The sequence below is a fragment of the Ischnura elegans genome, chromosome 9 (genome assembly GCF_921293095.1).
Source record: "Ischnura elegans chromosome 9, ioIscEleg1.1, whole genome shotgun sequence".
NCBI lineage: Eukaryota > Metazoa > Arthropoda > Insecta > Odonata > Coenagrionidae > Ischnura > Ischnura elegans.
The window spans coordinates 108,261,509-108,287,517 of record NC_060254.1 but is presented as its reverse complement, the minus strand read 5'-3'; the positions used below and the strand labels follow the sequence as shown (position 1 = coordinate 108,287,517).

General features: G+C 38.4%; 1 protein-coding gene across 1 annotated transcript in view; it reads left to right on the top strand.

Moving 5' to 3' along the window:
- Positions 1-26,009, top strand: part of LOC124165207 (thrombospondin type-1 domain-containing protein 7A-like) — a 1,035,737-nt gene that overhangs the window by 83,848 nt on the left and 925,880 nt on the right. The window contains exon 2 of the mRNA XM_046542486.1: positions 12,339-12,374. The gene's annotated coding sequence lies outside the window, so the exon portion shown is untranslated. The remainder of the gene's footprint in view (positions 1-12,338; positions 12,375-26,009) is intronic.

The following is a 26,009-nucleotide window of genomic DNA, read 5'->3' as shown; positions in this document are numbered from 1 at the left end:
GGAGCTTCTCGTCCCCCCATAGTGTTTTTACTCCGTATTGAATTTTCCAGTAGACTTTTTAGCAGCAGGAAATCCCGCAGGGATCGCCCTTATCTATTAGGTGGTCTAAATTGGGAACAGGATTAATTATTTTGGAGTTATAGGCCATTACGGACAATGGACTCGTTATGCGTGCGAATTTCAATGAAAGGGATCCGGGCAGTATTATCTTGGAGTTATTTTGCGAGAGTTGTGGGCCCATTATTAAACGGATGCTTAATATCCCACCTCCCTCGGTCACTTTATTCCGCCTCCAAACCCATTTATCACTAAGCAGCCCTTGCATTTGGCGGAGGGTAGAAATTGTTATTTATTTGAACTCAGTATTTCTAAGCTCATCTGTTTAGATTGAGCAGTAAGAGTTTATTCATTTATTTTAAAGGATTCATGCGTAATAATCCGGTATTGTACCACGTGGTCTGAGCGATCCGTGGTAGTTATTTTGGAATTGGATCGAATATTTAACTCACAATGGCATATGATTTGATAAATAGATTTTTGAAGTTTCCGCGGTACTAGTATCTCTTAACAGAGCACTATATAGGCTTCGCTGCGTATTCAAACGATACTTAATCACCAATTTCGTTCGCCCAGGGGTGAATACTGAAACTAATATTCCTTGATAACTGCCGTGTTTTTCTATTTCAAAAAAACTATTACTTTTACTACGTTGCCAAAATATCATTTAAATTATTTCGTTTGCATTTGACTCGCATAAATTCCATATTTTACTTTTTCGGCGAAAATTATTCCAATTCCACTTACGTAAATGAATCTCCGATACGTAGATGATTACTTTTGAGTTTTTTTTTCTTTTCAGTACAGTTAGTGAGTGTTAATGCGTTGAATACCAGGGAATGTCATACATACTTTTATTGCTAGTGGAAATAAATTGGAAGATAATTCAAAGATAATATTATGCTAATAAATGGTTAAATTCTCGTTTTAGAGAGTAAATACGCATTCAAAAGTATCTGTTGAATTCTTTAAATTTAAACGAAATAAGTGGTAATACAATGAAAGGATATGCACGAGTAAATTTTAAGCTTTTTTCTCACTCTTTGCTTCTTACCTATTTTCGCGCTGGAAGTATTTTCCTTTCGTGTATGAACAGTTTAGTTATGGTTATTTCCATTGGTATTGGCTGGTGAAAGGAATTTGTAAATAACGGCGTATGTTCTAGTGAAATAAGTGAATCTGGTAACACTCCGCAACAGATGTAATTCCGTTTTGACCTTCCTACTGCTTACAACGTGCTGTAATTTAACGGAATAAAAATAAAATAAACCTTTGGCTGAGGATGATTAAGTAAAAATGTATAAAATAATAGGGTGCCAACTTTTCTGAAATGAGTTTAATTTAGATTTTTTCACGTGAAGGATAGTGTCGAAGAAAATTTCGGTTTAGAGACATAGGTATATTTCGGAATGATTGATGAATTGTTGGCCTAGGAAAACGTGCGAAAAAATTCAATTTTGGAGAGCTCTACCATTTACCAAACACTCAGAAAAGGCTTTGAATTGATGAGACAATGGGAAAGAACAAGCGAGTTATTTCCGAAAGCGATTTGCGGCTACTCGGTTTTAACGCCGCACGCGAGCAAAGAGAGTTCCAAGAATATTTTTTGGAGTGGCGGAATGCTAGCTTGCGACTTTGGATGTGGCGTGCCAACAAAAAGTCGATTGTTATTGCTGTTTTTTGAGCAGGTGTAAGCGATTCTTGAAATTGAAATCTTGTAGGTGATAACTGAAATCCTTCCTTCCCTACCACACGCATAGCCGCGATCGAGGGACTCTTCCGGAATTTTCACCTCATGTCAAGAGATTGACACTTTCTCGTCCACATAGTCCTCCTCCTACAGGCTATCGTTCACAAGATTTAACTTCCCAATGAGATATTAGCTCTACTATTTCCAGCTGATTATTATATTCGAGCTTAGTTGTGTATGGGTTGTAGTTCCTTGAAATTTTTGGAAGTTTCAACCTGATTATAACGTGTGGTGACCGTAAGGCTCCTTGCTCATTACACGTTTTCACCCTTGCGAGAATAAACCACTCGGGCCTTGTTCTATTAGTCCACTGAAGAAGTGTATAGACCTCTCACATTGAATGGTTAAAATACGGGCATGATTTTTCGTCGCATTGTAGCCGTCCAGTGCCACTGCAGGCACACGGCTACCGTATCGCCTTTCTGCTTAGTGATCCACGTAAAAAAAATGCACACTTCTGAACTAGACGGTTTCAGTCGTGCGGGAGCTGTCTCCAGTACTCTTGGCTTCTTTCTTTGCTTGGTTTCAGTTTGTATGTTTTGGTTGGCTTCTATCAACAATTGAAGGAATTGATGCTAAAAATTGGAGTTCTCTCATTGAAGTGAAACCTGTGATATGGGCTATACCAACTTGCTCGCGTCTCTAATTAATGGGATGAATCCTGTAAAGTATTTCCCTTCGACAATAAATCATCCATAAAGGAAAGATTTCCTCACTATTCATAGTAACAACTTTACCCGGTTTCACTTTCAGCAGAACTCATAAAATAACCTTTTTTTACGGTTAAAATCGTACATTATGAAAACCAAACTGGCCGCGATTCAAACCCGTACGAATTCTGATCGTGCGGGCAAAAGCGTGTGATGCAATGCACTGATATTGTAAGTGACGCTGCTTAATAAGTTCTAATAAATTATTTCGATAAACTTGGATATCTTCTCATTTATCGCACATGTGTATTTAAAATTTACTAGTGTATTTCTATGATTTCTCGCTTGTTCACATGATTTAGGGCATTTGTGATTGGGAAGGTGTAACTTCTTTATCTTCTACCAACCTCTACCTTGATTCATAGATATGAAGTTACACATCCTGCGTAGGGGAGTGTACGATGGCGTCTATTCTTGAAATTTAGTGGTTTGCTTAGCCATGGAGAGTAACGGTGTTACTTCTTTCTCTTTCGTATGAATGAAATACCTTTGATATCATGATACCAGTTTACGTAGCCTGTCGATAGCTATCGCGGAAAGTCATACTAATATTGAGTTCACGTAGAGTTATTCGAATGCCAACTCAATCTCGGAATACAAAGTTTTCCTTTATCTGTGAGCTAGTCGTAAATATCGTAGCACATCAAAAAGTTGCCTCTTATATTTCATGCAATTAATCTAGCTACATTCCTTAGGCATATCATTAATGTTAATGCATTAATATGACTTAAATTACTTAAGTTACTTAGTAATAAGTACTCAAGTAACTTAAGTAAGTTTTAAGTAAATTACTTAAAACAAATCTGTAATTTTGAGAAATGATTATAGATACTTTCAGGAAGCCCGGGAGTCCCGGTTTAATGTTTGAGCGATCATATTAGTGCGATAGAATAAGATCCAATGCGGCGAATAAAACATTTTCTTCATAGCTCTGATGGATATCCGCTACTTATCTTCCCTGGTACTTGTTTCTCGTTTAAACTTTCACGTAATATTTATCCAATCGTAATCCAACTCGCTTTTCATCGCTAAAAGCATCAACCGATTCATACCGAATGTGGAGAGGGACTTTATATTTCACAAAACACATTCCCCCCGTTATGACGAAGCTGTCGACCGAAGATTTTCGTCGCACTGCGACACCTTCAGGTGGGAAGTGTCACTCGTATCGTGGGATGTCGTCGTGTGGATGGATTTAGGATGAGAAGCATGGGTGAAAGGCGTTGTTATCATTGTTTGAAACTTTGAATGCGGGAGAAAAGTCGGTGGGCGTGGAGGGTATCTGCTGGGGCGTATCAGACGTCGCGAGTGTGTCGTGTGACGCGTCGTGTGTCACTCCCCATTTGCGTTGCTTCGTATCTTCGTCCTTATTTCGTGCTCGAAGCTGACAGTGTGGCCTATGAACAGTCTCTGATTCAATTTGCTGAGCGTCGTATATATCAAAAATCACTCGACCATTAGCGTTAAGTTGATAAAATATATATATTTTATTGGCTGTTACCATTATTAAAAGGGTTGTTCCCGCAGATTTTTCACCGGAACACGTCTCCACGAGAGTCTAGGAACAAAAAACCTCTCTTCGCTAATAATGCTACAGTTTGTTTTTTGTACAATGCGTCATTATCGAAATTGAAGCTGTCGGCAGTGAGGTGTATCTGTTTTTATTTAGTAAACACCAGAGACATATTAATATCTCCCTAAATGACTTCTAATGAATAAAATGAGCACCTTCACGAATTTCAGTGATAAGTTTTTTTTTAAGCGCTTTATTTTTTCTGACCTAGATGGATGGAGATGTATTGTGAGCTTAACTTCATAATTACGCCAAAGTTGGTCAAGTTCCTGACAACAAGAATTTCAACTGGCAGCGAATGCTCGAATTTTTGAATCGAGTTTCTGAGTTTGCTGAGCTGATTTTCGTCAGGACTGTAATCACTGATCTAAACATCGTTTATAAAATGGTTTAGGGAGCCTGGGGCAAAGACAGATGTTGTGTTAGTAGACGGATTACGGTGGTGGAAAATGATATGATGGTAGATATCTGGATGTGCCGAAGGGGAGAGTGACGTGTCCGTTGGGACGCAGAGTTGGAGGGGATGAATGGATTGCGGCCGAGGACTTCCACGGCAGCAGCGTCATCCCCAAACAATGCTAGCCGATTTAAGTGGGATTCGGGGTGAGTTCTAGGGTGTATCTGGAATGAGGACTGCCGTTAGGATTGGGTGTAGGATTCTCTGATCGCTACCGAGATATGGGCGGAATGTCACATGCATGAAATTTCCAACATATGCTCTTGTAATTGTAATTAATTATTCATGTATTATAATAATATTAACTATGTTATTATAATAATATAATTTTATTAAAAAATAATTATTTTTCCATTGAATCGCGAATGGCTTTTCATCGGTATATTTTCTGAAAACTGGACTTAAGTGCGGGAATTTAAAAAAAAACTCTTACAGTGACCCTTGTCTAAGCATAGGTAAAAATGTTAATGGGTACTAGAACTTAAGTTTCCTTTTGGTAAAACCATTTACTTATTTTTAATAAAAATTGAAAGAATTTCAAGATTACAGCTTACTGACGTCCATGCTAAATTTAAATATTTGAAATAAGCTGTAGTTCATAGATATAGGCACTAAAATGTCTTCATTCTTTCAACTTTTAGTTTTGCCTTATAATGTCAATGGATATCATCCATATTGTTTTAATTTTAGGACGCACTGAAACCTTCTGACATAATTCTTTTTTGACCAATATTCAAATATTCATCCATGCATATGTATCCAGTGAGGCAAGAATTATAGTGAAATATTATGATTCCAAAATATAAGGGTGTAGTTAAATGACTAAGTATCAATTGAAAAGTGATGCAAACAAATCTTACATAGGTGATGGTTTTCCGGGTTTACACCGCGTTGATACATGTTTGAAAATATCCTCTCCGTAGAGGTGGAATCCACCTCTACGGGGAGGATGTTTTCAAACATGTATCAACGCGGTGTAAACCCGGAAAACCATCACCAATCAACTAACTTCGGAAGCCTCCGTAACAAATCTTAGATATTTTTATTCTGCATGTACCTCCGAGGAATTCGGATGCTTATTTTAGCGTTAGGTACATTAAATTCTTAAATATTCAATTGATCATTAAAGGCTGCTATTATTTGTGTTAATTCTGAGCCAAATGCTTCGCTCTAAGGTTTTTTAGATTTTCGCTAATGAAAAAGTCTTCGAGCGTTGGGAGGTTTGTGCAACTTAAGGAATTTTTTGTGCAACTTAAGGCATGGAAAGGAAAGGAAAGAGGTTTGGCGGAATGGCAGAAGGACATGATCCCAATAAATGAACGGAATAAGGTGTCTGTGCCAATATAAACGTTGCTTATGGCACCAGTGCATTCTATTGGTAGTTAATGAAAGCTGGGCAGAAAATACCATAACCGAGTTTTAGACTCTAGTCTTATTATGTCATTCTGAACTTGTGTTACACAATACCCACTGGTATAACGACGAAGTTGCGCTGTGATGTATTTCGTGTGGTACATGATGTAATATGATTAGGCACGCTACATTGTTGCATGAAATTGAATCAGTAACATACTATAATTGATGAATTCTTATGTGATGATGGTATGAGACGTTATCTTTTGGTTGTAATCGGGATACATATTTTGTATTCAATGGACCAGAATTCTGTCAAAACTCCTTTCTCGTATTTCTTATTGACAGTATATCGTTATCGGATCCACGATTTTGATGAAAAATGGCTATGTACATTTTAGTACTTGAAGTTGATGCCGAAACCATTCATCTATGTACATTTTAGTACTTGAAGTGGATGCCGAAACCATTCATTTCAGCTATTCCCATTTAAAAGCTATGATTTTAATCATGCATCGCTCAAGTACCGGAAATAAGCAATTGTAAATTACGTTCGTGAAGATACAGTGAGAAAATCATCACACAACCGGCCCGTACTTTTCACGAACGACAGAAAAGATACAGTATCAGAGAGATATTTTGTCGAGCTGATGAGCATAAGACATAGCTTTCTCCTAGATCAAGGGAGGAATTCAATAATGCTAGGTCGAACTTAGGCAGTCACAATTACTAGTGACGGGAGAAGTAAGAAAGAAATTATCAGCAAAATAGCCCAGGCGAAGAAAGCATTCCAACAAGAGAGAGATCTGCTTACAGCGGGAAACTTATATATGGAAGTAAAGAAACAATTTATAAGAACCTACATTTGGAGTATGCTCCTATACGGAAGTGAGGCATGGACAATGACCGAAGCGGAGAAAGCAAGGATAGAGGCCTTCGAAATGTGGTGCTACAGAAGAATGATGAAGATCAAATGGATCGACCGAGTTAGTAACGAGGAAGTCCTAAGAAGAGTAGGAGAGAAGAGAAGCCTCATGAAAAACTTGACAAGAAGACGGAACAACCTTATCGGCCACATCTTGAGACTTGATGGTGTAACGGTTCAAACCGCGAGAGCCGCCCGCTCGCCTCCCGTTCGATATCTCCCCGTACATGTGATTGTTAACTCTCCACTCCCCAAAAATAGAAAATTGCCCCGACGGAGACTTACCGTATCCGGGCTTAAAATCAAGTTCCCCAATTGTTCGTGCCTGCACGCACACTCACTTACAACAGGATCTAAGGAAATCGTGGCAATAGCAAAACAAATAACTTCAATGATATCCCTTTTACAATTGATTTTAATAATTGAACTACCATAGGTTCCAAAATTTACACTGACACTAAAGCATTCCCAACACACACAATAAATCCCCGTTCCAAAATCCATCGGCGTCACCTCCAACATGAAATATTCACCTTCGGCTCCTCCTTCCAAAAATGACAATAGCACTTTCTCAATGATTATAAAAAAAAAATTGATATTTCCAACAACAAAATGTACTCACGCTCTTTAGCGAATAAGCAACGTAAAAAATAGTGACATCAAACTTACAAAAAGAACTTTCCGTGCAAAGCAATTATAAATTGGGCGTTACTGTTCAAATGGCCACCCGTTTTGAACTCGGGCTCAATGATCCGCCAAGTGACACTAACATTCAGAAAGTATGCTCAAACTTCACCACGTGCCGCACTTAAGTCTTGCAGGGCCGTGACTAAAACCAGCCAACAGTAAATTCACTAGGGCCTTATTGTGGGGAGCACACTTGGGACTTTCAAAGGGGGGAACCATCTGGACACCAAAGGATCTATTCGGGCTTTGGTAATTTCCAAGCTTACTTCCTTTATCCGATGTTCTCGCCACCCCTGAAGAGCTGTCCGCGTATCGGCCTCCACCACGTGCCGTAGCTTCTCTGCTGCTGCTTGTCACCGCACGCCACTATGACTTATCTTTGTGTCACACCGTAAGAGAGAGAGAGAGAGCTATCCTTCTCGTCTCTCTCTTTTATAAACTCTGCACTACCCACAATCACCTCTGGTGCACCTCAACGCCCTCTTTTTTCCCCGGCCGTAAGGCGGGTTTTCAAACGTATTCCGGGAGAGAACCACTGCGTCGCCTCTCCCGGAAATCCACTCTCACACCATGTCACATCCATAAAAAAAAATATACTACAATGGAAAAAACAAAATAAACCCTTTACATAAATTCAGGATAGAACTCCGTGAAAAAAATGCTAAAAATGTGAGTGTGCGCGCAGACGTAACCCCCCCCAGCCGCGATGTTTTAAATGATGCGTCGGGCCGGCTCCGGTCCGTACCGCTACAATGGCCTGATGAAGGCAATCGTCGAGGGACAAGTGGAAGGCAAGAACGGAAAAGGAAGACCTCGAACAAAATATATGGAACAAGTAAAGAAAGATGTGAAAGAGAAGAAATACGTAGGTGTGAAAAGATTAGCTGATAGGAGAACTGAGTGGAGAGCTGCGTCAAACCAATCCTAGGGTTGTTGACCAGTGTTGGTGATGACTCCTGTCACGCTCATTTTAAGGCAGCTGGCGGAGTATTTCGTAGATGTGGGAATAATCTCTGAGTAAAACTACACTGAGGAGTTAAATCGACATGATTTATGAAATTTTGAGTCAGCACAGGAATTAGTTGTGTGCGAGGCGTGTCGTTTTGATGGATGCCAAGAAAGAGGAGTGGCAGTAGGTTAGGTACACGAAATGGATGACTGAATGGGGACCCTGGGAAGGAGCAGGTAGAAAGTTTTCTCATAAAACCTTTTAATTTTCATTGGGCTTGACTTATTCATCCTATTTAAGATACAAACAAGAAAATAATAAAATGGCACCTACACCCTGATGAGTCACAGTTCTTCAATTGGAAAAATATGCCATTAAAATCAGCTGCTCCATTTGTCTATCGTATATTTACTTGGACGTTACGGATTAAAAAGAGAGAATGACGATGAACTGACTGTTTTTCATGATTATTCACTCAGGACATAATTTCAGAGTCCTGCCTGCCTGCCATAAGTATCAGGCATTTTGGCATATCAACTCGGCTGCTTGCTTGCGGTTGGCTACTGGGCTCTGGGAAATAAGTCTCATAACTTGCCATCAATTCCATGTTATGGTAAAATTGCGCTTTTCTCCACAGTCTCTTTGATGCATTCTTACCACAAGTCGAATTTCCGTACCGGAATAATCATAGTAACTGCACTAGAGGGTTGTTGCTATTTTATAAATCTAGAGGCAGCGAGAGGTGGCCGTGGGAAGTCGTTTTGATGGATGGGAAGGAAAGAAAGGGGTTGGAGGCGTATGGGGGGGTGTAAGGATATTTCGAATGAATGAAAAGATAACGGGGGGGGGGCAGGGTGAGTGTGTGTGAGGGACCCTGGGTGTTGACGGCAGCATTAGGGGTTGAGGGGGTTGGCTCGCATTTTTTCGGCCATTGGGGTTCTGCTGAGTTGGAGAGATGTGGTGAAAATAATGGAAGGGCAGGCTAAGGGTTGGGTTCCCGGTTTAATGGTCTCGCTGATTGAGGAGGGAAAGGAGCGTAACGGAGTTTTGTTGGGGTTGAAGGACCTGAAGAGGGAGCCAGCCCCCTGCCTGCTGCCCGAGGCGAAAGGGGTGCAGGGTAAGGTGTCAGGGTTAACTGGAATTTTCCCCCCTCTCTCTCTCCCACGCTCACCCTGGATATCTAGCCTTGCATATTTACCCTCAATGCATGCTAAAATCTCACTTAACTACCCACCTTGATAACATTTTGACAAATTTAAAATTTATGATTGATGAATAAAATGGCAACTTTTCTCTATAATTTAACTTATTAGGCAACTTTAATGAATAGATAATAATTTGTTTGGACCTATGTATGCAGAGATCAATGTATAGTCATTAGTAAGGATTATGATGACTCATTTTCTTTTGTCACTTTCTTTCCCCTTATGCCAACTTATATTGTCATAATAAATATGTATTATAAACGCGTTTTGTTAAGGAATAAATTATATATATGGATAGTATATTTCACCTTTGGTCAGTATCTATTATTATTAGTGAATATTGCCTATTAATTATCAGGCATTTGATGAAACTGTTTCGTCACATTTTGCATGCATTTTGTTCTCCGTTTAATTTTTCGCAGTTTTTTTTGGAACAAGAGGAAGCAATAACAGTTGACGTATAATTCAGTGCGCAGAAAAATAATTGTGAAAAGCCTTTCCAATTTTAATTTCAATCGGGTGGGAACGAGTACTCAAAATTTTATTCGTCCCATTGCTTCAACAGGAATATCTTTTGCTGGGTATGGGAGAAAGTGGTGAAATGTGGCTCTTTAGTGAAAGTTCATTAGTAGATAAGCTCTTGCATTTGGTTTTGATTCTAAGAGATAGATCGATTCTAGCGTAGTTTCGATTGCCTTACGCACTTGAAAGTAATGCACTATATATTGAAAAATATCCCTCCAATATTCTTAGAAATAATAACTCGCTATAACAATGGAAATCTTATGACCATTATATTATCTTATCATTTCATTATATTTCTAGACCCCGTCATTTTTTCCTGTATATTTTCTATAGTTCTCATAATTTTCCTTTCATAACTTGAAATCACTCTGAACCTAGTATTATTCTTCATTTTTCGCCCTCAAGCCCATTCAATTAGGAATACATAAAAGTTTAGGTTCTTATTATTCTATCGAAATATTTTTTTCCGATTGTTAATGATTTTAAAATTATCCGTGTTTCCTACCCTAGATGATGACTGAATATTCAGCGGTGCATTAAGGGGGTGCTGACTAATTCATGATGAATTGTTAGTTGTTGTTTTGTTGTTATTTTGCCCAAATTCCATTAAGGGTGAATTTATTTTATAAAACTACTGAACGTAATTGCATTTATAGAGTTTTGATACATAAAAATGCTAAAAATTCTATATTTTAAAAGGCATTGGTAATATATATTGTACACTTATTCGTGGTTAATGATTAAAAAATTTTTTTTTGAAAAATTATCAAACTGTTTTCCATTTTTATCATAATTTATTTCTATTTTATTATTTTTTCATTATCTGATGTTTAGACGGGGTATTTATGTTGTACAGATGTGGACGAAATACTCAATGACCTGTAATCGCTATTTTTTATCATCACCGTTCCCTTAAGGTCCCTTGTCGCTCATTGAAACGAAATTCGATCTGTATTCGACTGTACGGCCATGTTCAACAATGAATGCCGGAGTCGAGTCACTAAAATATATTTTCTCCAGCCGTTGTTATTCCTGGAAAATTGCGTGGTTTGTGCCCCACAAAGAAATCATGTCAATTTTTTTCCGGTGAAGTAGCAATAAAATTTTCAGCGGGGGAAAATAAGGGATCGCGTTTTGGCCGACCAAAAATATATTTAATGACGACCGTTTGGTTGTCAAGTCTCATTTTTCGTGTTTCCAAAAGAAAAAAGCGTCCGTTGGAAATGAAGCGAAAGTGGAGGACAAAAACGGTCGATGGAATTGAAAGATAGGGAGATGATAATCACCAAGGGAATAGAAAGTTTGTTGTAAGATACGCGAAGTATTGTTTCCGTCCTTTCTAAGATAAGGGATTGTTTCCTTGAATTAGTTCTCGAGTTAACGGGATTTCTGCCTCCCTCCCTGTTATCAGGGATTCCAATGGAAAATAAGGTTAAAAAATGGCGAAAAAAGAAAACATCTTTTTGATGGCAAAATATTTCTTTCGTGTTCACTGGAATGGGAAATTTGACGGACGTTCTTGGTATTACGTGGCGTGACCTTGTCATCCGAAATGCAAATGGCATCCAAGTAGGGGAAAATGAGATGATTGGAAATATTTTAGGGAATGTATCAAGTCCTCAATTATAGGTAATATTTGTACATTTTTCTTGATTGAAAGTGAATTATTTTGTTTTCATTGAATAGTGAAAATGGATAGCTGGCATCGTAATTTAAGGCGTTACGTTGAAATATCGAAAATATTTTATGCTAATCCGAAGTGAAATGTTGTTGGCAATTTCAAACTATATTCATAATAAGGGAAATTAAAGCATGGTTTTGACTTTTTCCCTCTAAAATGAGATACGTATATTGATCCGTGCCTTTATTTCTAATACTTTTCAAGTTACAATAGTTAATTGCCTTTCTATAATACATTATTTTACATTTGTAATTTCCTAATCTATTAATAGGCAGTGACATGTACTGTAATTAATCTGTCTAGATTGGCTTTACCTCAGTTAATGCTCTAATTATTTCTTTTTTTTAGTGACAAGAAAGGGACGTAATTGTTACAAATTTTAAATATTTCTTGTTAGTTGTTGATGGCGATGATGATAAGTTTTGAAAATATCTCATTGTCTCACAGTATTTTTTAATCTTTTCAGGTCCGGAGAGGTTCCAATAAAAGGGAAGATATTCTGGTGAGTGCTTTATATGACTCTCTTTATTTGAATCTATAATCGTTTCTTAAATGTACGGATTCGTGTTTTTTCATGAGCTTTTGCACCACTATTTTATTTGGAAAGAAACTAAGTAGGTGGTTCTCTCTCCATGGTTTTCGGGTTACCTGTGTCGAAGGAGTTTTCAGTGTGATATAGATATCCTGGAAACAACTTTGGCGTAGCTAACCCTTAAAACCATTGAGAGAACTGCAATCCAGCGCAACAAAAGCCTCATGCAAAAACTAAGTAGATATTTTCGTGTACTTATAGTCAATTTTCTTAAACAAGTTATTGCCTTGTCTAGCAGCAGCGTCAATAATTTTATGCACTTCTTCTTGCACTTTTATTTTGATTTCCAGTACAATCAGTATTTTATGTCTGCCTTATTTTCTAATGTCCTCAGCAGTCATGTCATGGTCCCGGAACGCCGTACCGGCACTGGTATACACATTACACATAAGACATAAATTATTGTCAAATAACACTTCCATCAATTTTACTGCCTCCAAATTTCTAATATATACATTCGTAACCAAAACAAATTTTTAAATAAAATATAAATAATAGCTTGCAATAAAAAGAGCACACAGAGTAATATTTTACTTCTAAAAAAAGTTAAGTAAAGTGCGTTTTGGCAGTACTAATTTAGCCATGACGTACCTGGTCTTCAGAAAAACTCTGTTTCCCAATCGCCTGGATTTATTCTTGCTCCTCTCATTTCCCTCAGCTGGATCTGAGTCACTTAGTCTACACTTGCCCCACTCTCTTTTTCCAACAATTTCCTCAAGCTAATCACATCCCTGTTCCACTTCATTCATCCATGCGGTATTATAGACAGCACTACATACAATTCCGTTACATTTGAAGGATTAAACATTGCATTTGCGTGATTCACGGTATAATGCACTCCGTTTTTACCATTAAGCAGCCGTTCTCGGCGGATAAATTATTTTAGTGTAGAATAATGGCGTTCTCTCCACTGAAGACGTCGCTTTGGCATGTACCACAAGGACACAGTCTCGGTCAGCTTTTTGTTCAGCACCACTCATTTTCCTACTCCCCCTTTCCACTCCCCTATTGGAAGTAATTTCCTACATTTTATTACAGTAAAAGGTAGTTAATTATCAAGTTTTTTGCTTTTTGGTATCCGGGATTTGGTGAGCAGTTGCCAGTTTCGCTAGGAATCACTGTACTAGTGGTATTTATTAAGTATGTTTTCCTTACAGAATCACGCAAAAATTAGAATAGAAAAAAGCATCAAATACCAAGGTAATTTTTTGACTCGAACCATATTATCCGATTTTAAGGGTTATGTTTAATAACAAATTTGCCTTGAAAGTTTTTTTAACTAATAGGATTCCTTCTAATTTCCCTGTTGATACCAGCTACAATCCCTCATAGTTATTCTATCCTTTAATTATGCAAAGTACATTCTATATAGTTCATCCAATAGTGACAACAGAATATTAAGTTCTCCCGTAAAAATTTCCTATGCCATTGTGAAGAGATAATTATCGAAGTTGCCAAGTTTACCGCAAGGGGTGCAGTGTTAAGGAATATATTCGTTGAAGTTCTGCTTCATATCTCTACCCTAGACAAAATCGGGTGGAATAGATTGCACTTCATACTTTCCGTCTAGCGCTGTTATTTCCTATTCTCATTCGGGGAAACCAGCAGCCACAATAAGTATTTTGTTGGGGGTCTCTGGATATGTGAATGCAATTAAACAGGGTATGCTATTTTGATGTGCTTATAATCTTATCGAATGAAGTTAATTCCCGTCATATGATGTGGCAGTGATGGGTACACCATGCATTTGTATCATGTGACTTAAGACATGAGCTCTTTAAATTATGAATATCTCAGATTTTTCAAAAACGAGGGGAAAATAGTCATAGGCTGAGGGTAAGTAACTGCGCATGGTAAATCCGTGATGCGTGCTTAAGTATTACGCAAAAAAAGTAGAATTTTAACGCCAAAAAGTATCAGCATTTTTCCCATCCCCATATCATTTTTAAAATTAAGAACACACTTGAGATTTTTCAATTTAAATATATTTTTCATATATCATGGATTTTATATTTGTTTTATCAAACGGAGGTAGCTCTCAGCCTATCAATATAATTAACGAATCAGATTTGTTGATTGTTCTCGTAATCTAAATGTAACTTTAAGATGCTGACGACTTTTTGATGCATTCCGATACTGAGGTAAAGGCCAATTTGCAGCAATAAGTGATATGAATGATGGCATCGTTATATTCCAAAAATATTTATTGCAAGTATATATTTTATTTAGTTTTGTTAGTTTTTGTTTCATCTTGCTCGTCCAACAGTTGTTATTTTTGAGGAGGTTTTCGATTTTTCAGCCACTTTTATGTACATCCGCATATCTAAGAGAATTAACGTGCACATCAGTTATTTATCTATTGATATAAGAAACTGTACACTAAAGTTTACCAGGGATTAAAATGTTTTGTACTGGTGCTGTAAACGCATGAAAGCAAATAAACCACCTTGTAGTAAAAGTCATTTCACCTATCCTGCATATGAATTCTAGCCAACGGAGTAGGTAAATATTTTTCACCTCCGGAGGGTATTCCCATAAGCAGGTAGCGGATAAGAGCCTCCCGTGCCTAGGAGGATATTCGCATCCCTCCACGGGATTGGACGTCAAGTCGGAAAGGGAATTTATGGCGCGGAGTAAATTGTTTCGGGGATGGAATAATATAAGGGATGGCGGGGGAGGGAAATGAGAGGAGACGAAGAATAGCGTGCGCAAGAATGAAGCTTTCCGCTCAATCTGTTTTGTGCGAATGGGAAGTGGTTAGCATGAAGGGAGAGTATGAGGAAGCAGGAAGAATAATCTCCGTGGAAAAGTAACGAGTAATGCAATTTTTGTGATGGCCACTTTCCGTGGGATGGGCTCGCTATAAAATGGAATATCCAGCCTTGGCTTTGCGGGCGGGCGCCTCCTCCCTACCCCCATTTCCTCTTGCGTTCGATGCGTGCCTTTCCTTTTAGCCATCTCTCCTTCCTCTGATGTGGCCAAAACTTAGTCTTCCATCCCTCCGGGGCGTGGACTGTTCTGGAGGAGCGGAGAAAGACCTCCACTGTTAAAAAAAATGAAATTGATGAGAAATTTCGGAAGCTACTGCTTTTGCGCCGTGCAGAAAGAAGAAGAACGGAAAAGACTTGAAGATGACGTGATGAATAATGATATCCCTATTTATGCGTTAGTGTTTTCGGTCTCCCGCGTGCCGCTGGAAGCAATTTATGAAAAGCGGGAGCAATCGTAAAAAATACCTTGTATCTGGGTTGGCAAAAAAATGTGCATAGTAATTTCTAAAAAAGTACGTTTTAAGTTGCGTCTACCCTCCTTGGAGTGGGAAAGGCGTGTAATATATTTCCATCATGTCATCTGATGAAAATGAAGATTTAAACTTCACTGCTGTTCACTTCTACATGCTGTCGCAAGCTTGCTTTTTAAGACTTGTCACCGGCAAGCATTTATATCTTCCCGCAATAGTGTTGCCTTCAGGAACGGCATGAGACTTTTCCTTGTACATATTAGTCTGCCAATCATCGAAATACTAAATGGTGTTGAGATTTTTCCCAATTAGCTGTGGTACAGCGATGTTTTTATTTGTGGGAAATTATATCTACAGTTTAATGTACCGCCATAGAAAGTTCCCATAGCCGTAAACGCTTTGTGCATCAAAAGAATGATCTTGTTTTATAGAATTACATTTTGGTTTGAATAGGAATGTTTATATTTATAGCAGAAAATATTGAATGATTAAGTTAGGGAAATAAATTTTCCGTTTCAAATTTTGGTTTTTAAATTTTGTAGTAAATATCCTTTAAGGTACACTAGAGTATCCTCACCCACGATTGTTATATTTAAGGCATCATGAATTACCAAATCCACAGCTACCTTCCTAAAAGCGGGCTCGTAAATAAATGAAAATACAGTATTAGTACAGTATTATTGTGAAATGCGCAAGTACTTAAAAAGCCTACCATGTCTATCGCCTAGGTCCTCCTCGCATGTCTAGGCTCATTTTATTAGAGCTGACGTTGGACTTGTCTCATCAAGATTAAGCCAGAGTTGCTGATCTGACGGTTTGTCCCTGCGATGGCATCTCCTGCCTCTCGGCTCACAATGGCCGCAGGAGCAGGTGAAAGGACTTCCCACGAAAGGATGAGGCAGGATGATGAGATCAGCCGCCGCCCGTGGACGGTGGAAATCGCAGGGAGGAGGGCAGACGTGTGTGTGTGGGATATTGGGGAAGTTCTTTTCTCTGGAAATGGAGCAAGTCGGGGAGTGGTTAGCAGTGAAGTTGGACGCAGATGAGAAAGTGATTGCGAGGAGAAACGTGGAGCTTATTAGAAAGGTGACAGTGGAAGTACGTTTTTGGGCTTGGGTGCGGAGATGGGGGGGGGGGGAAGGGGAAATGGACGGATTAAGAGGAGAAAGAAAAACTTTGACAAGATAACTGCATCGTTAGGATGAGAGTTAAGGCCAGGCAAAGAAGAGAGAAGACAGAGATCGTGTCGTTAGGTCAATGTCATATTGACTTTTGGATCTACGCAGTGCTAAGCAAGTAAAATTCCTTTCAAAAAAGTCTACATGGTGGAAAACCAAAACAGAGGGGAGAATTAGGTACTGCAAAGGAAACAGCTTTATGTTTTGGGACTGCCATTACTTGAATGAATCGTTTTAAGTTAGTCAATATTAGTCTTTGGTGTTAGGATTTAAAAAATTTAATTTTTATGGTTACATTTATTTGCTGCTCAATAGCAGAAATTGAATCGTAATAACCAAAGAGCACAGCATTCATATAATGCAACACAATAACCGTAAGCAGTTAGGGTTATCACTCCATAGCTCCCTAAGAAATGGTCCAAATTAGTCACTGCCTGAGTAAAGATCGGTATTGAAGGCAGGTTTTTCTATTTTAATAGGTTCCCTTCCCTTCAAAGAATTGCTTCAACGCTAAGGTTGCTGCAATAAAGGACTCCACATTGTCCTCTAGTGGACCATATTTTCTTATTTATATTTTGATTCATAAATGAGATGCTCCCATCATAAAATGTCCACTCCCATTTCCCGCCTTGCCATTACTTTCAATTCAGCGTCTGTATGGGTTCATCTACTTCATTCTCTCTTACCACCTCTCTAGATTCCCCAGAGCGTTTCGATTGGGACACGAACCGTTCACTGAAAAGAGATCACCTGTTTCTACGGTTTAGTTATGCAATTAAGTCATCTTGAATATGGCTTCGTTTTTATTCGTATTCCATAAATAATCTATCCATTCTAAATAATTCCCTATTGTTTTACTTATATTTTATCCCTTTTGGGTTTTATATTTTATTTTTTTTGGGAAAAGGTTATTACCTGTGTCACAAATACTTTGGAGTATTACTAGAAAATCATTTTAAGTGAATTCAAGTTATTGACTATTAGACCCATATGCAAGAGAGAGGCAGACGTCGGCCTTGTCAGAAAGTGGTGCTTATTTATATAGTTTTGCATGGGTGGGAAAATGGAATAAGGGATGAGATAATGACAAATGTTTGGGAGAAGACTGGATTACTTCGGTGAGGGTCGCAGCGAGTATAGGAGAGGATAGAGAACTCGGATGCTTTTCGTTAATGAGGAGGTGGGGTGGAGAGTGGATGAGCTAGGATCTTGTGGGAGACATCTTTGGGATCGGGTTCTCTCACCAAACGAGGATTTCGGAGGCTAGACTTGGACTTCAGGATTAAGGAGAATCAGCAATTGGGAACGGCAAGATCAGCGTCAGTGAAGCGGGATGGAGCAAAGAAGACTCCTGTTAGGATTGCTTGGCTGATTAGAGCGTTAGACATTCAAAATAGAGAATTGGCAACATAAGTTCAACAGATGGTGAATTGAGTTATGTGGTGGAAGTTCGACATATTTTAATAAAAGTGCTACTTACCATCTTTTATAAAAAATGTCAGCATGTTGGCTACTTTTTATAGTTTAGTCATCCATTTGCTGGACTTTCTTTCGAACTTAAAGCATGCATCGCAAATTGAAGTGAATTTTCTTTTTCACCTCTCAACGTTTTTGAAAATTTGATATCATTAATTATGAGGCCCTCATTTTTATACATTAATTTATTAAGAATGTCTTGCTTAATGCGGCTAGCGGAGCTGGTTTTGAGAATACTTCGTACCTTTCAAAGGGAGGAAATTATGCTCGAGAAAACTTTTTAACATGCATAGTCTCCTTGACTTCTGTTGTAGCAAGTGTCATATAGATATTTGAAAAGTCTATTTGGATGTGCATAAAATATTATGCATATCTGATTCAAATTTTGCTATAATTTCCAATCAGTTTCAATCTGCTATATTTGGTATTTGGTAATTCCCACACTTTTAACTTCCAAAACTCAACAACCAACCCAAGTGTCAACAGATTGTTTTCATTTTCATCATCCTTGAAAATGGCATAATGTTTTAAACCCACGGTCGGTTGCTGAGTTTCGGAATAAAAATGTGTGGAAATTACCATTTGTGTTCTTTCATCATGGATATATATCGCAATTTCACCAAATCTAGGTGGAAACGATTTTATGGTTTTGTTTTCCTTCCCTTCCAGTTTGGTCATCGCCTTCTTTATGAAATATTTACCTCCTCTATCAATCACCGATCAACTTTTCGTAGTCATATAATTTTTAACACATGAATAATGACCCTAATGATGGGTATGTTATCAGTCGTTAGAAAAATATTTTTAATTTTCATTTCGTATTTTTTTCCAAGCGTATAGCGCCTTAACGGCGTTCCTGATTTTAAATGGTATAGATTAAGAATACGCTGTCTACTTTAAGTAACCATCGCTTGAAATTACTTTATTTTTTCAGCCCTTAGTTACGAAGACTTATTACATGGTATTGCCTTCCTCCTCAAACGCTGCGTTTCTCCCTATCGCAGTTTGCCCATACTTATGTAACGGCTTTTATACAAAAACTAATTCTGATGCTTAATAATTTATTTAATTATTCAAAAACAGCTATTTGGCATGTACGTTAAATATAAAAGATAAAATGTGCAGCATTAATTAACGTAAACAAAAAAAAACGAATGAAAAAATTAAGATTCGGGTGCGCAGTGTTTTTTGGAGTGGACTTTGAATTATGTTCGGAAGAGCATAGAGATAAACAGGGAAGGAGAGGCAGGCTCGAAATGGTGCTGAAAAAGGGAACAAATCTGTAAAAATAAGTCACCTCTGGGAGAGGAGAAGATGGAATTTAGATTTTGGTAGTAGTTGGTTGTAACAGAAGCCACGGGTGCTGATGTGAAGCTAAAAGTGTGGGAGTATTTCAAAGAATCGGTAATTACTTTTCCCTACATGGCAGTTAAAATGAAAGAAAGATCATAAACATTCGAACGGTTGGCTCACTAGGCCAGTGAAAGGACAGACATTATTTCATAGGGAGAATAATTACGCGGGTGCGGAACGCCGTGTACGACTGTTGAAGTGAAATCGACTGGGCGTTCTAGAATTTTCAAGTTGAAGGGACAGGCAGTGGAGTGAATAACAAAGCAGTATTTGAGGATTGGCAGAACGCAGCCAGTGAATCAGTTTTCAGGAAAATGCTATCGGTGACAATAGTGAATCTGTAAAGAGCTCCTATCAATGCCACGGCCTTCTAATTTATTTTAGTGAATTGCGGAACGGAAGAGTGCTTTGGGTCGAAAGTAGATTGAAATCTGTTACCCTGGTCATTGAAATCGGCTGTTGAAAAGATTATTACCAGCGTTTTTTAAGCAGTAAAGAATGAGTGTGTCATGCAAGGGATCTTTTGCCCAGTAGCTTCCAATTCTCCTCGATAAAGTGGCTTCGTACGTCCAATATATCTTGATGGTAAATACTTTTTTTTAGTTTTTTTTGTTTTAAGCTTTCTCAGGAGAATGTATAGCAATAAAGATATACCGCATTTATTCAATTAATTTCTCCACTATTTTCTGCCAATTAGTCGGCTAATTGATAAATACTTTAACTAGAATATTTTTAAAACTCCACGCCAGAAGTGCAGCCTTATACTTTGGCCCATTGAGAAATTTGGAAAGGGGTAATATGTGAGTGGGAAGGAGGAATTGTATGATAATTGTGTGATAATAAGGAGAATACAAAGTTGCAGAATTTTTGACGCTACTGGGTTCGAATTTGAATTTATTAACGTGAATTAATAAAATCTACTTTTTAAATTAGATATATTATTTTGACTAATGAAATCGAAATTTGTTCGAATCCAAAGCAAATTTTTTGTTGAATATGACTTCTGTGAATCGTTATTGAGTGTTATGATTTGTAAAAAAATGGTGGGTTATCATAAAAATCATCTCCTCTCCGGAAACATCCTCAATTCTTGCTACAAAAATGAAGAAGACTGTGCTTGCTATTTTTGCCATAGCCTAAGCCTTATAAGAGCTTTAACCGCAAGAATTGATGCTTATGGGGTTGCTTGGGAAACAGAAAACTTTTGGGGTTATGAAAATACGGTGTTGGGAGATAAGCGGTGAACAGTTTGGGGGATTAAAAGTCGTAAGATGTATTTGGGAAGAAGAGGGCGAAGAGGAGGGAAGTGCAGCGGCTTTGCGATGATGGTTTCTGAGTGTGTCAGGGAGGAGAGAAGGGGTAGGTTTTGGTATAGCCAAGGGAAGCGATTCTTCTTATCCTCTTTCCATGCCGGAACGTCGAAGGGTGGCGAACTTACCGAGGATTGCGAAGCTGCAAACGCTAAGGGTGGTTTGGTGGTGGAGAGATAATCTGAAGAACTTTTCGGAAGAGATTAAAGAGGAAGGAGGTGTTGGAAGGGGGACTTTCCAGTCAGCTTGCCCTAAAAACGGGAGGGGTACGCAGGGGGGGGATGTTTTCTGAGATTCGTATCTCGCTGAGCACTAACAGCAGCTGAACGAGGAACAGAGAGAGCCCAGGGGTATTTATTCCAGATCAGCTATTCATAGAGGGGTGTGGTATTAATTATGTCTTCGTGATGGGGCATGTTTTGCGAAGAGTAAGGCGGAAAGGTAGCAGAAGCAAGAAGAGGCGAATGGAATCTTTCGAAAAGTAATGATGAGCTAAGAGGATATCTCCAATAAGTGGTGGATCATTTCTTTTCGAGCAATTATTCGAGGTAAAAAAAATTGAAGCCGTTAATCCATAACAGTGAGTCCATTCAGCGTAATTGTTAGCCCTAGTTTTCTGAGCATCTGCGATACACACTAATTTTCCCATTAATAGATAAGTCACTATATTTAATATCAACTCATGGAAACCAAAAAACAGCCGTGGTTACCCATAGGTCTTGCAGGTTAATGGTTCATCAAAAATTATACCTTGTGGACTGATCCAGCCATTCCCCCCACCTTCCCTCGCCCTCACTCAACCACCCCCTCTTGTCCAGCACCCGTTCCCATGTCCAGGGTATTTAAGACCGTGCTTTCCTGTATATGCACCTGATGATGTCGCGCAGCGATGAAACTGGTCGTGTTATTAAAATTAATGTGAAATTTACAAAGTTTTTTCATTCCAATATGAGGCAATTTCACGAAGTTACGCCGCAAACCATTCAATCCATCGATTCAACTGAATTTGAATAGTGTCAGTGTGGATGACCAGTAGTTGATGAACGATATATACGAGATAGTGAACGATTCAGGGCATGGTTTAGCGGGATATCATGTTTACTAATTTTCAAATTTCTCTTTAAAAGGTTTAAAGGTTTATTTAAAGATTTTCTGATGCCGAGATTTTTATATGCGTAGGAGGAAAATAAGAATATGAAAAACCATTTGTGTGCGAAGTTAAATATTGCAAACTGATAATTTATGTCAAGAATGATTCGGACGCATATAGTTTTGTGAGCTATTTTTCATGTTTATGTGCGAAATCAGGAATTAATATTCCTAATTTTCATGCAAGAATCGCAATTGCGTGAACTCATGCCTTTAGGTTGATTTAAATTTATTTTTTTGGCATGTAATGATTTAAAAAATTCTTTCAGAGAATCCAACATTTTATGTGATGTGAATCGTCTACAAGGTTGCTGCTGGCATTCTGGGTGTTCTTTTTGTTAATTCAAATTTCTATGGCTAATGATTGCGGCGTATACATTGAAAAATATTTTGGGGTAAAATCACCATCATTCAATGCTGATTGCTTTGCTCATGGACGCATGAAATCTGTTATTTCGCGTTAATTTACCCGTCACGTCCGTCTTCCTCTTTCCCTTTGAAAAGCAGTGTGCGATAAAATACTATCAGTTCGTGTGCTTGGTAGCGTAAAAAGCAGTAGTTACAATGTTGCATGGTAAAAATATGAAATGTAGAATTTTTAGTTCTGTGTAGTAGATGAAGTAGAATTTAGGTAGTAATGATTTTCTGTTCTGAGTAGGAATAAAATAAATCTAGAAATCTGCCTATGAGGTAAGTAATTCGCAACGTAACGTTCGAAGTATTCCCAAAAATGTAAGCCATTTTAAATGCATTTAAGAACATACGGTTTTCCCTTTCCATATTCCCTGCTCTAGCCCGAACAAATACCTATTTCATCTATAAATCTCAAAAATAGCCAAAGTACTTTTGATATTAGGGATTGAGTCTTTGATGGGATGAAAAGTTAGTAGCGGAATAGCAATGTGAAGGTTAAGCTTTATCGTGCTTTTTCTGCGGCTCAAGCTGGAGAAAATGCATGAAAGGCTTCGCTGCAAGAAGTTGAGTCTCTAGACTAGATAGCTATAACCTAGATAGAATTTGTGATTGTCCAGGAGTAGTAAGAAGATTTCAGGGTATATGAAAACTTTTCAAATGGAAATCGGGCTTTACATTTTTGTGTTGGACTTTCAATTGGATTCCAAGGCTCACTTTGGGGAACTTCGATTTTCGCTCATTTTCCTCAAATAATTCAACAGCCTAATTTTTTATTTTAGATATTTCGTATCAGAATTTAAGTTTACGTATGGTATAAATGGTTTATTTCACCTATTTATCATTATTTTTTTAGTTTTATGTCGTCAATTTCCGAGAAAAAGTATTGCAACGCAATTGGGCGGAGGAGATTGCCCGTATTAATTGAGATTGTCCTGATTGTTTGTACATCCTGTGGCTTATGGAGGAGTGAGTTATATCCTTGCGCAAGCGCATTTGGATCGAAGCATGGAGAACGTCAGGGGGTGAAGCAATAATAAAAAAATATTCTTTTCATTTCAAATGTCTGTCGCACTCTTGAAGACGAAGTCTTAGGAGTGAATAGTGTGAAAGGCGTCGTGGAGATTGGCATGTGCCATGTAAACTCTAGCAAAGGTAATCGAATTCACAGATGAGGGCTCAATTACCCATGTACTCGTATTATTACCCATTTAGCCTGAAAGATATGTGAATAAGTGGCGGTATTCACTCGTCTATCTTGTCTATTGGCTTTGTTGGTCGTGGTCACAGAAGTTTTTTGCTATTCGCCCCAGGTCGGGATGGATGCATCAGTCTATTGACTGAATGATCTTGCGTTCCAACATTCGAACACCTAGAGCTGAGAATATTTTCAAATGAAGGATTGCAATGATGAGCTTGAGCACATGTGGTCGAGATTATCATTGTAATCTCCGGAATGTTATGATTGATATGATATTACTGTTTCACAATTGCATTAGATTTCACATTACTTACTTCGATTAAAAATTTATTTCAACTGGTTTAAATACTCTATTAAAAGGTATCAGCATTACCTCTCTACTTAATAGATATTTCTATAGTTAACTTGTTCCATTTCCCCATGCATACTAATATTGGAGCCGAGGTTTTCAATGCTTGTTTCTGCTACAGAACTGCCACGTAGAGTTTGCTCGTTAATATATTTACTCTGAAAACAAGGCGTATGAATTGACGTTCAAGTACGAGTCCCAGCTCTTGAACACCGGTCCCACACATTCGAGTACCTGTTCGAGTACTTTCGAGTCGAGTAATAACATATGAGTTTACAATTAATGCATCCGAGTGCAAATGGCACGTGGATTGCCCAAGGGGAAAATGCGCAGGGTACGCACCAACAATATGTCTACAACAAATATAGCAAAAAGTCGTGATAACCGGTATAAATAAAACAAACGTTTAATAGCTCTGTGGATTATTTATCACATTGAAATGCTAAAAGGATGGTGCATTGGCTAGAACAGGGTGGATTATGGAAAAAATTCACCACCGACGATTTTTGCGCATATTTTTTGAAACTATGAAGAGCCGTGTAATTTTAATTAAGCAAGAAAAACTTATGAAAAATAAGATGCGTCGTCAAATACACCCCCAGATTGATAACATCTATATAAAGTCTCATTATCCGTAATCATATTACCATTTTTGAGCTCCATTTGACGTTTTTATGAAGATCAATGTGGTTTATTTGTGAGATGTTTTATTTTTTATACTATCAAACCGACTATCCCTACGAATGAATTCGATTGCACAATCAAAGGGATTGTTGTAAACTTTTCATCGATTGTAAAATTATGCTCATTTTCCAACGTTTTATCTTCGATTTTGCGGCACTCTGTGGATCGTCTGATGAAGAGAGGTGAGAGAGCTTAGACGGCAGCGAGAGCGAGGGTGGATGGAGGCTGCGTTGGTCTGAAGGGACGGTGAAGTGCAAAACGAGGCGAAGATTAAGGCGGCAGCGTGGCACGAAGGCGTCCGGAATGGGAGTGGTAGTCGCGTGGGTTTGTTGGGGAGTGGCGGTGGGACGGGAGGGCGGTTTGCTCCGCTAACGAAGGCAACCGCTCGGAGCGGCGAGGGAGATTGCGGGGTGAGATTGAGAGGCGAGGGAGGGGAGAGGGTGATTTCTTTCGAGGGGCATTGGGGGCGTTTTGGTGGGGAATGGAAGGTCTAAGCGGCCGAGTGGGGTTGATTTCGCCGGCGTGCAAGGACGCGATAGGGAGCGATGCTGGGGACGAGGAAGGCGTGTGAGAGGCACAGCATCAAAGCGACTACCCCCACGAGTGAAGACAATTGAACAATTCAAGGGAATACGTTGACCTTTTTATCGAGTGTTAATTATGCCCAATGATCAAGTAGCTTCTCATAATCAGTTGGAAAGAAGACTAGTAAGTTTGCGGAAGTATTCGTGGAGAGTAATAAAAATTCTTAAGCATAATTAATTTATGGAGGTATTTTCGTGAATCGGGCTTAAAGTTTAATTATGTTCATTAACACAAGAGCCCAAAACCTATGTCCAGTAACATTAAAATATGTTAAAATACATCCTCCTTGCAGAAATTTATCCAAATATTTAAATTATATTAAGAAAAATTGTTTCTCCTTACTTCACTACCCTTTTAATTCATTAAAGGATTTTATTACCCAAGGCATTAAGGAGGAGGTCATGGTGAGAATTGCAAGGTTCAGTCACCGAGTGGGGTTAGTGACGCTATCACGCTATTAAATCCCTAAGATTAGTCTATGTAATACCATAAAAAGCATGCAATTGTTAAAATCTAAAATATACTATAGTTTATAAAAACAAGTTTTAACAAATATTAAGAAAGTAGAGGCCTGCTGTCCCGTAAATTATTGATAATTTTAAATATGC